This window comes from Argentina anserina, chromosome 6, assembly GCF_933775445.1.
Source record: "Argentina anserina chromosome 6, drPotAnse1.1, whole genome shotgun sequence".
Classification (NCBI taxonomy): Eukaryota; Viridiplantae; Streptophyta; class Magnoliopsida; order Rosales; family Rosaceae; genus Argentina; species Argentina anserina.
The window spans coordinates 16837922-16848438 of NC_065877.1; the positions used below are offsets into that span (position 1 = coordinate 16837922).

The 10517-nt window shown below is 37.6% G+C and overlaps 1 long non-coding RNA gene across 1 annotated transcript; it reads left to right on the forward strand.

Moving 5' to 3' along the window:
• Positions 1-7228: 7228 nt before the first annotated feature.
• On the forward strand, positions 7229-9132 carry LOC126798659 (uncharacterized). The gene is made up of 5 exons (XR_007672555.1): positions 7229-7536; positions 7878-7992; positions 8089-8158; positions 8606-8682; positions 8909-9132. It is a non-coding gene; the product is annotated as an uncharacterized LOC126798659 (long non-coding RNA).
• Positions 9133-10517: the final 1385 nt, after the last annotated feature.

The following is a 10517-nucleotide window of genomic DNA, read 5'->3' on the forward strand; positions in this document are numbered from 1 at the left end:
CAATTGTATGTTCTAAGGAGAGCTATTTCGAATTTTGAATAAATTGATGATGAAATTGTGCTAAGTGTTACAAATCCTTATTGAGCTAGGATTCCTTACTCGACTATGATTCTACTTTCCTATTTTCATTCTTTCCTATTCCTTAATCGACGATTTCTTTTCAGGAAAGACAAATCATATTTGGAAAGGAAGTATAGATGTCGTGATGCATTCCTAGTGAGACAAAGAAATTATGTCTGAGTGGAAGAAGGAGAAGAAGAGGCCAGCCTAGCTATTCCTAGTTGAACAAGGAGAGATGCCGTGCAGCCCATATATGTTTCCCTATTGGATTTGGTTTCCTATATCAAGTTGGATTTGGAGTACATGAATCAAAATCCATATCAAAGAAGATTTCAGTTTCCCAATTGGATTCTATCTCCTAATTGGGACGGCAAGATGGCTTCCTAAACTCCTATATATAGAGGCTCGGCCTCCCCATATTTTCATCATCAACCTTGCACACAAGCACAAGCCTAGCTCTGCCGAATCAATCCCTCACCCTTCCAAGAAATCCTAAAACCGATTCCACCATTCTCCACCAATCTATAGCTTCGAAGCACGCTTGTGAAAAGGTTCCATCCCCTTAGAAGTCACGGCTATACACTTGTGGATTGCTTGATTTATAAAGTGTAACCATGATTCCCTCTATGTTTAAATTCGGTTTTTAGTTTTTCTTGTTCTTGGATTAGCATGCGATTTTTGTAGAGTAAACTTGTTTCGATTTTGTCTATGAGATAGTTACTTGATTCAATTTATATAAAGTTGCGATTTTAGGTTTTTAGTTCTATGATTTTAGTTTCTGCCGTGATATGTCTTGAATGATTTCGAAAGTATTTAAGTGTTATGTATAGGCTTGTAGCATGATATTTAGATTGTTAGATTTATGACTTATGCTATGAACATGTTTATCTTTTCTATGTGATTTTCGAAATTGCATGATTGTTGGTTAAGTAGGTGACATGCTTAATGAATTCAATATGCGTGGCTTTGGAATTGCATGGTAGGTTAAGTATGTTAGATTTCGATTAAGACTGCTTGGAATGAATCGAATGTGTTAAGTGTCTATGTGTTTAGGTTACTGCTTAGGACCCTAATTGCATGATCCAACCTTAGTTATTCATGATAGTGTCTCGGCATGACTCTTAAATGAGGACTAGAATCTGATTTTCGTTAGCCTTGTATGATTTGTTTTGGTGATTGTTTACTGTTTTTACAATTCAATCCGAAATCTATATCAAACCTTTTATATATTTATGAATTCGTGTTAATTGTTTGTGATTCTAAGCCCTGGCTGGATCCCCGGTTTGTGAACGATACCCTCTTGCTTTATACTACTAACGATGCTTACATGGGTTAAATATTGATGTCGAGTAATCGAGCACTCATCAGCAATCAGCCCATGAGAAGGAGAGTCCAGCCCATGCCGTGTAACCCTAGAGAAACAAGGAGATAAGAGCTTGTTCTACAAGGAAAATAAGGGCAGCCATTCGATCCAATTAAAGAGACAAGATCCTAGCCGTGCATACATGGATCAGCCCATCAAAAACCCTAGCAGCCTCTCCTCCTCCTTCCTCTATATAAGACACGGCCTCCCTTCATAAAATCTATCTCCATTCTCTCACAAACAAAGCCGAATTGCTGCCTAAATACATCCAGAAAGTTCAAGCCAAAAACCTTCATCCATCATCACCAAGCCGTGCTCATCTTCCTCCTCCACCAATTCGAATTCATCTTTGCTTCATCCTAGAAGGTTTCTAATGTGTGATTCATCCATGGCTTGTAATCTTTTTTTTTATTTTCTGAAATTTTCGAATTCATTGTATGATTACTTGGATGTTATTTTCGGTTTTATATATGAAGAGCATAAATTCAGACTTATTTGATTTTATATTTTGATTGTATAAACTCATGGGATTTGTATGTATGTCGTGTATAATGAATTAGGGCAGTAAATCAATGCTTGAGGAAGCCAAGGCCATGGTTCTCCTAAGGTTGTGATTTAATTCACCAAAGTGTTTTTTGATTGAATATGCGCTTCGTGTTTCAATTATTGATACTTGTTTAGGGTTGTGATAGTTCTAGGAATTTGCATGTTTAATCAAGATGAGTGACGCCATGCTTGCTTACATGTCTCCAATTTGACTTATTGTGCTTATGTGCTACTTTGTTGTTTAACCAGTACGCTTCGTTATGTTGAACTCTTTGTAGCATATGTTTAGGATTGAACGCTTCATTGATTCTAAATAACTAAGAAGTCTTAACGATTAGATGAACCGCTTCGGACTCTAATTAGAATTGGAATTGAAATGGACTTATTAATAATCGAAAATACTTGCTGCCTATATGTTGTTCTATGCGTGTCATACATGTTTCTTGAGTAGAATTCGTGTTTTGGTTATGTGATGAGTGGTTGATCAATTGTATATAAGTAATTTAGGATTTATTTTAAGTAGTAGTTTTAGAATCCAAATCAAATCCCTCAATAACATGATAAGTGTTGAGGCCCTTTTGATTCCCCGGACTGAACGATCCCTGCTTATTCTATACTAACGATGATGTTTTTGAGGGTATTTTATAGACGTTTTAACCTACGATCTATCAGAAGCACCATGCTTGAAAACGTCAAAGTATGCTCCAAGTCTGTACGAGCCTAAACTGCATAAGACAAAAAAAACAAAAAAAAACAAAAAAAAGAATGCTCCAAGTCTGCATGAGCCTAAACTGCACAAGACACACAAAAAAAACTCTTGAACTACATGATGACTTGATTCCTTCTTTAGAAGGATACGTAGGCAGCTTGAGAATAACAATCTTAAGTTCAGTCACATCAAAATAAAAATAAGGGTTTGTCCGTCAAATGATAGACAAATTCTTATTTCACTGCCTAAGTCCACTGCAAGACGGGAGTTGAGCCGTCATAGAATGAAGCTTTAAAAGTGAATGGCCCAGTAAGAGGGGATATACGGTTAAAGTGGTGCCATCATGTTGCCCATCTTCAACATCGTCAAGGATAGTGATTGTCTCGTCCTTGAAACTTCTGAAAGCCGCCATGCTGAATGTGATGTGTAAAGCCTAAAACGCTTTTATTGAGTGCTGTCAAGTCTATGAATTGAGAGCAGTCAAGCGATTAGGTCTTTTACGTCCTTGAAAATTCTGAAGGCCGTCATGCTGAATGTGACGCGTAAAGCCTAAAACGCTTTTATTGAGTGTTGTCAAGTCTATGAATTGAGAGCAGTCAAGCGATTAGGTCGTTTACGTTCTTCAAACTCTTGTAAGCCGCCATGGTGAATGTGATGCGTAAATCCTAAAACGCTTTCATTGAGTGCTGTCAAGTCTATGAATTGAGAGCAGTCAAGCGATTAGATCGTTTACGTTCTTCAAACTCTTGAAAGCGCTCATGGTGAATGTGATGCGTAAAGCCTAAAACGCTTTTATTGACTGCTGTCAAGTCTATGAATTGATAGCAGTCAAGCGACTAGGTTTTTTACGTTCTTCAAATCCGCAGGAAATCAACTCGTCTCAAAATCAGTCAAATTTCTAAATTGACCACGGCGCTCGAATTGTTGTCAAAATCCTACAAAAAAAAGATCAAAATAAAAAAAAAATCGGATTCAAAACGTAAAAAAAAAAATTTGGATTCAAAAAAAAAAAATCGGATTCAAAAAAAAGAAGAGGTCAAAGTCAAACAAAAAATGTCAAGGTAAAAAAAAAAGGGTCGCACCTTAAGCCTGCGGGCAAGCATGCCCGCACAGGATCATACCAGCCGGGGTCACACCTTAAGTCTGTGGGCATGCCCGCACAGGATTACATCAGAATTAGTTTTTAATTAAACTCACCGAGAGCAACCCAGAAATTTACAGAAACTCTTGCCCTCTTGCAATCCGATCTCCGGCTTGCCCCTACACCTCCGGCCGGTGCACCACCAGCTCACCGTCGCCGTCCTCCCTCCGGCCTTCGATGGCCTCGCCGCCGCCGGAAACAAGAGAAATAAGGCGGGGACAGTCGACTCTTTCCGGCGTCTCCCACCGCCTCTCCGGCCACCGTTTAGGTCAACTCCGGTACTTTTCTTCTTCTCCTCTTCGTGCTAGACACGTCTGTGTAATTAGTTCTTGGATTGGATGAAGATTTGTGGAATTTGGATTTTGGAAATTTTGAAGCCGTGTTGTTCTTGGTGGTGCTTCGATCATGAAGGCTGCCTTGGCTTGATTCTAGTATTCTTGATATCTGTGGTGAAGTTTTGTTGTTAGCTTTCTGGATTGAATGGATCAAAATTCGAAATTGCTGCATATGGATTGTTGAAAATTCATGAATTTTGTCGAGAAGCTACGGGCAAAAAAAAAAGGGAAACAGAAAACTACCTTGCATCCATGAACGGAAGAACTCCAAGTTGAAGAGGAAGATGAAAATTGAACAGCTTATGTTAAACTAGAAGATCACAAGTGATTAAATAGAACTTGATGGGAGAATGCAAAAAGCATGCTCAAGCAGACAAGCATGTAGCTCATTAATGTAGGTAGAAGAAAAAAAAATGCCAACACTGCTGAGCAATAAATGCTAGAGATGAATTGTGAATGATCATCAATAAATGCTCAAATCATGCCAAGTCAACACCAAATCAAATAAATCGACGGGAAAATAGTAATTTCCCTTTGTGACGAACTAAATCTCGGAAGTCATAAGAAAAATAACTACAAAATTTGCGGAGTCCCAGAAGCTAGCTCCACAAATTCTCCAAATTAAAGTACATACTTCAAGCTGCGCTTTTGGCACATGACGACGACATGTCTGCAGCACGACTTGAAGTGGGGGCATTTGTAGACACAAGAAATTTAATGAAGTAAATCATTTTTATTAAATGATTAAATCGACCAAGAACCCGACAAAATTGCACACGTGGCCCAAAAGTCAACAAAGTCAGTACGGACCGGAACTCATTTTTCACGTCAGCACATAAACGGATGATCGTAATTAAAGCTACGTGATTCCGACTTTAAATGGAAATTAAATGCCATTGACGATAGAAATGGTAATCGGGCATTTAATTAAATTAATAAATTTATTTACGATTATAATTAAATCAATTATTTGAATCTTGATTATTTAAATTAATCAGAAAATACATATTGATTTAATTATACAACTAAAGAAATATTATTATTTTAGTATCATTAAAATATTCTATAAATAGAATATTCCTCACACTATATATACCCCTTTCAACATAAAGAAAGGGGGGATTTTTGACATTGGAGGAGAAGAGAGCAATATCACTCTCGAGAAATCCCGAAGTCTCCCAAATCCACGAAGAATCATCAAGCTACCAAATCGCTCGTTCTTCATCAAATCCAAATCCAAACTCAAGTCCACGAAGAATCATCAAGCGGCCAAATTGCTCGTTCTTCATCAAATCCAAATCCAAACTCAAGTCCACGAAGAATTATCAAGCGGCCAAATCGCTCGTTCTTCATCAAATCCAAAGCCAAATCAAACTCAAATTCTCAAGATCAAGTGCACGTCACCCTTGAGCCAAGTCATATACGGAGATAGAATTAGAGGAGTTCACAAAGATTGTAACCCCGCGCTTGATATTTAATAAATCACACTTTATTTGTACACGTGTCTGCATTCTTATTTGTTTTCAGATTCTCGTTCTACAACGAGTTCTCCCCCAGACCATCTGAGGCTAAGATGACTAAGGTTTGTAACCAGCGAGCTCCTATGATGGGCCCTCTACCTTTTGGTGTAGGCTCCTATGCAAGCGAGCTAGGAAGAGGTGAGCTCTCGCCGCCGCCATCTCAGATTGAGTGGACTAGAGTTTGTGACCAGAGATCTCGTATGTGCCGTACGCCTATACCTAATGGTGTCAGTTCCCATGCCAGCGAGCTAGGTAGTGGCGAGTTCTCGCCGAGGCCATTTGAGGATGAGAGGACTAGGGTTTGTGACCAGAGATCTCGTATGATGAGCCCTCTATCTAATGGTGTAGGTTCGATCTCATGCCATGGAGCTAGGGAGAGTAGTCGAGTTCTTGCCGCAGCCATCTGCAGGGCAGGGGTTTCCAAGAAGAGGGACGGCCTCCAGGAAGTACAAATTAGAAGATTTTTGTTGAGAGACTTGCTCAAGAGCAGTTTGGTTTAAGGTAATAGAATACTGCCACTGCAGTCACAACGTTTTGTGCTTATAGAAAAGTGGCCGATGACCACAGTCACCACACCATTGACACCAACACTAGCTATAGCCATTATTATCTTCTTGTATATACCATTAGTTTCATACACTGTGTATATTCTCGTGTTCTTGTTCCTAAAATTTTTGTCTTCTTCCATCCCCATACTCTCTTATAGTTTTGTTAAGATTGACTATTTGCGACGTTGTAAAAAAAAAAAGTAACCTGCTCCAAGCATGCGGAAAGTGTTGTTCTATATTGAAACAATTTAGCTTTGTAGAGATGAAATTTATAATCCTTCACAATGAAGGTTTGGAAATTGAGAAATTTATACCTGATTACTACGTAGGATATGATTTCAGAAATAATAGGCGTCTTCGACTTGCATTTGCGACAATGAATTAGCCCTTCTAAGGATATATAGTTATGTATCATCTTGTGAGTTGTGAACCTTGATACGAATAAACATATAATGAGTGTGCTACTATTTTGTTAACATATCCAAAGTGACTTGCTACCTCATCTTCTAGAACAAAATAAGAAAAAATAAAAAATAGTTCGAACCGAGATGAGAAGGTTCAGAAATATGTAGAACAACTCTATCGTAAGCACTACTAGAAATATGGCTTGTAGGGACAATTAGAATAGGGACATATAAACAACTCGGTCTGTTTCTTGACTGGAGTTGTTTTTTTTTGTGAAGGAACTGTCGTTATCTATCTGACTATCTCTACTGGGATAGCCGATTAGTTTACTTCTTTGTATTGTTGGGCTATTTGCCTGTTTTAGTTTTTCCTTCGATGAAAGGTTATTTCATCATCAAAAAAAAAAATAGGGACATATAAACATTCGTGCCTATCAAGTAGCAAATAGAGACACTTAAGTCATTATGTCCCCGTTATGGATTTAGGGACATATAAATGTCCCCATTGATGCTTAAATGGTACAAATACAAAACTTCAGCATGTTGTTCTACGATATAATTGGTATCCTGTACAGAACATCCGAAGTTCCAAACCATTGCAACTAGAATATCCCCACAAAAGCCTCACGCGCTGAAAAGAGAAGAATTTAGCCCTGTTGCGGCATCCTAGTCCGCCGTTGTCTTTGGAGGTCAGGCTTCTAGATCGGCACAACGTAGGTGTTTCTGTTGGATCTGTTGTTTCTCTTCTAGGTTGGTAGATATTGTCTAATCTGATAGCCGTGCAGAGAAACAACAGATCGATGCCGGATCATCCTACCGCCACGAGTTTAATTGAATCTCTAAATCCCAAAGCCTCTAGATTTAGTTCAATTCCGATTGTTGGGTTTATGGCCATCATCATCATCAAGTGGTTAAGTCTCCTCTATATGCTAGTAATTTCGGTTATGCAACTGTTTTTATTTACTGCAATTGAAGATTTTCGGGCTTTTTAGAGTCTAAGAATTCATATCTCCGAGAGGGATATATATGATAACTGAAGTTAACTTAGTTAGAATTCGGCGTAGGGTGGTCTTCAACGAGTTGATTGAGGCTTTGTTTATTTTACAATGTTGACAGGTAAAAGGGGAGGGTGTGGCTGATTTTCATGTTACTGTGAGCTTTGGTTTGCTTATTGCTGCAATTATGGTGTATGAGTTTGACTAATTTAAATATGTGATATTGGATTGTGAATGTTTTGCAACAAAAATGCAGGGTTTTAGAGATTGGGTTCACATACTAATAACGTGATGGCAGTGGGGTTCTAATGTGATGAGAACTGGATGTATTCAGGATCCGAGGATGGAATAGTAAACATTTGGGATTTGAGGTAATTTTTGGAAGTTTTGTTACCTAAGTTTCTACTATCAAGTTGTTTTTCCCGTAGTTGGCACAAATGACATCTAATATGTTGTTGTAATCACAGAGTTCCAGGTTGCCAAAGGGAATATGAAAGCCATGCAGCTGTTAACACTGTTGTGCTGCACCCAAATCAGGTTAAGCATTGTATCTTCCTTGTCATGTGTTAGACATAAATATATAATTGGGTTGTGGTCTATTACATATATACTGATGTCTGTAGGCTAATGAGACTGTTGTCCAATGTTCACCAACTGTCATTCTGACCTATCTTGAGATAAGTTTAATTAAGAATTAACTAAAGGTCTCAAGTTGTTGCTTCTGGTACAGTGACGATCTCTATTCGGTTACCAGTGTGCATCTTTATTTTATTGGGGGGGGGGGGGGGGGGGGAAATGTTGTTATTATGCTTCCTCAGACCCATTTCAACATGTTTCTCTAAATGTATAACTGAATATATTTGAAACATTCATTTTTAGTGACCAAGTAACTTTAATGGACACTTTATTTCTTAGCTTGCTTATGGTGTAATTTTGATTGTTTGTCCATATTTTGAAGATAATATATTTACATGAGTTTTGCAGACTGAACTATATCTGAGGACCAAAATGGCAATATCCGTGTTTGGGATCTGACAGCAAATTCTTGCAGTTGTGAATTGGTATGATTCACTATCTGGAACTTTTGTATTTCTTGTATAAGTGTATATATACATCCTAGGTTGGTAATGAACGGTTATCCTTGCATTATACAACTACTCCATGTCTCCATATATCTTCCGCGTTGTGGCTTAATTAAGAATATACTCTACTTTTGAATGACAATTTTCCCTTTCTAGCAAAGAGTTGCTGATTTTGAATATCGTGGTTGTCTATTTTAATTTGCAGAGGCAAAGAAGCAAAAGATTTCTGAAATAAAGGCTGGGATATATAAAGCAGAATCTTTGGTAATTGAATGTCTTGTTCTTTGTATAGATAAGATGTCTCTATTGTCTTGTCGTGTTGATTTTTATTATCCCTGGCTTGTGGTAGTGGGTTCAGTGAGTGGATTTACTTAGAATGAAACTGTGTTAGTATTTGTCTTACACTCTAAGAATTAACAAAATGTGAGTCCTCGGTCTTTCTCACAGCTCTTTTGTGTCATATTTGAGTGCATGTTTGTTTGGAATGTTATATTTTTAAGCTTAAGATTAGGATGCGTATAGTTGCAGTTGCATATATCGGATTTCCAAGTATGAATTGATATGTTGTTGGGACTGGTTTGCAATTACTTCCCATTATAGAGACTATGAGCAAAAAGTATAGTTATTGTTAATGGAAACATATAAATGTCTCTAATTGGTGTAGTGTATCTATACACATATGGTATTTATACTTTAGTTTGTGTTTGAGATACCATGAGACCCACTCTTATATTTGGGGATACATGAACTAAGTGTCCAAGTTAGTAATAGGAACACCTTTAAAAGACACATTTGCACTAATTGTTCCATTTAACCAATAGAAACATATATGTCCCTATAGCTAGCAATAGACACACATAATATATGTCCCCTCAAGCCTAATTTCTAGTAGTGTTATTTCAGTTATACTTATATCTATATCTCGACTTTCAATAAATTGTTTGATAGTTCGAATTAGGGCTCGTCAACGGGCCGAGCTCGGCCCGGGCCCTAGTAAATTTAAATAAGTGGTGGGCCGGGTATTTTCACAAATATGAAGATCTAAGCCCGTCCATCTAAAGCAGGTCTTGCAGGCTTGTATTAGAGAAAAAAAACATAATACTCTAATTTAAGGGTTTGAAACAATAAAAGAGTTATTAGAAAACATTCTTAAAAAAAAGTCACAAATAAATTCTAGTTTCGAAATATTGTCAATCGACACTAATAAATGTGATCGATATGTATTTATAGGGACCTTGTAAAAATTTCATTCGTTTTCAACATGGTTTGATCGTCCGTACCTACGGTCAACCAAAAAAACGGCGTTTTGACATAATAAAACTCCATTGACCGTAGCTTTGCTAAATGAGTTTCCTCATTGCGACCATGCACGATCGGTGACAAAAATTAGGTGATTTCAAATAAGTAAACAGCTTTCAGCATTCGCATTTTGGTAATGGGTCTCCTCTTAGGGCATATTAGTGTTTTTGGTTTACTGAAAATTCCGACGGTCAAACGAGGTCCGAATTGGATGAAATTTTAAAATGATCACTAAATATCTATACCAATCACATCGGATAGTGTCGATTGATTCTGAGAAGTTTCCTTCATATAGTCACTTCATAATGCGATAGTTTTATTATAAACCTAATATAAAGGTTATGATACATTAGTGGACACTTCGGTGATCGACAATTTCAGTTCGAAATATGATCGATCGACACCAGTAGATGTGATCGGTATATATATTTAGGGAACCCGTAAAAATTTTGTCCGTTTTGGACATGGTTTAACTGTTTGTATCTACAGTCAACCAAAAAAGAAGCGTTTTGACA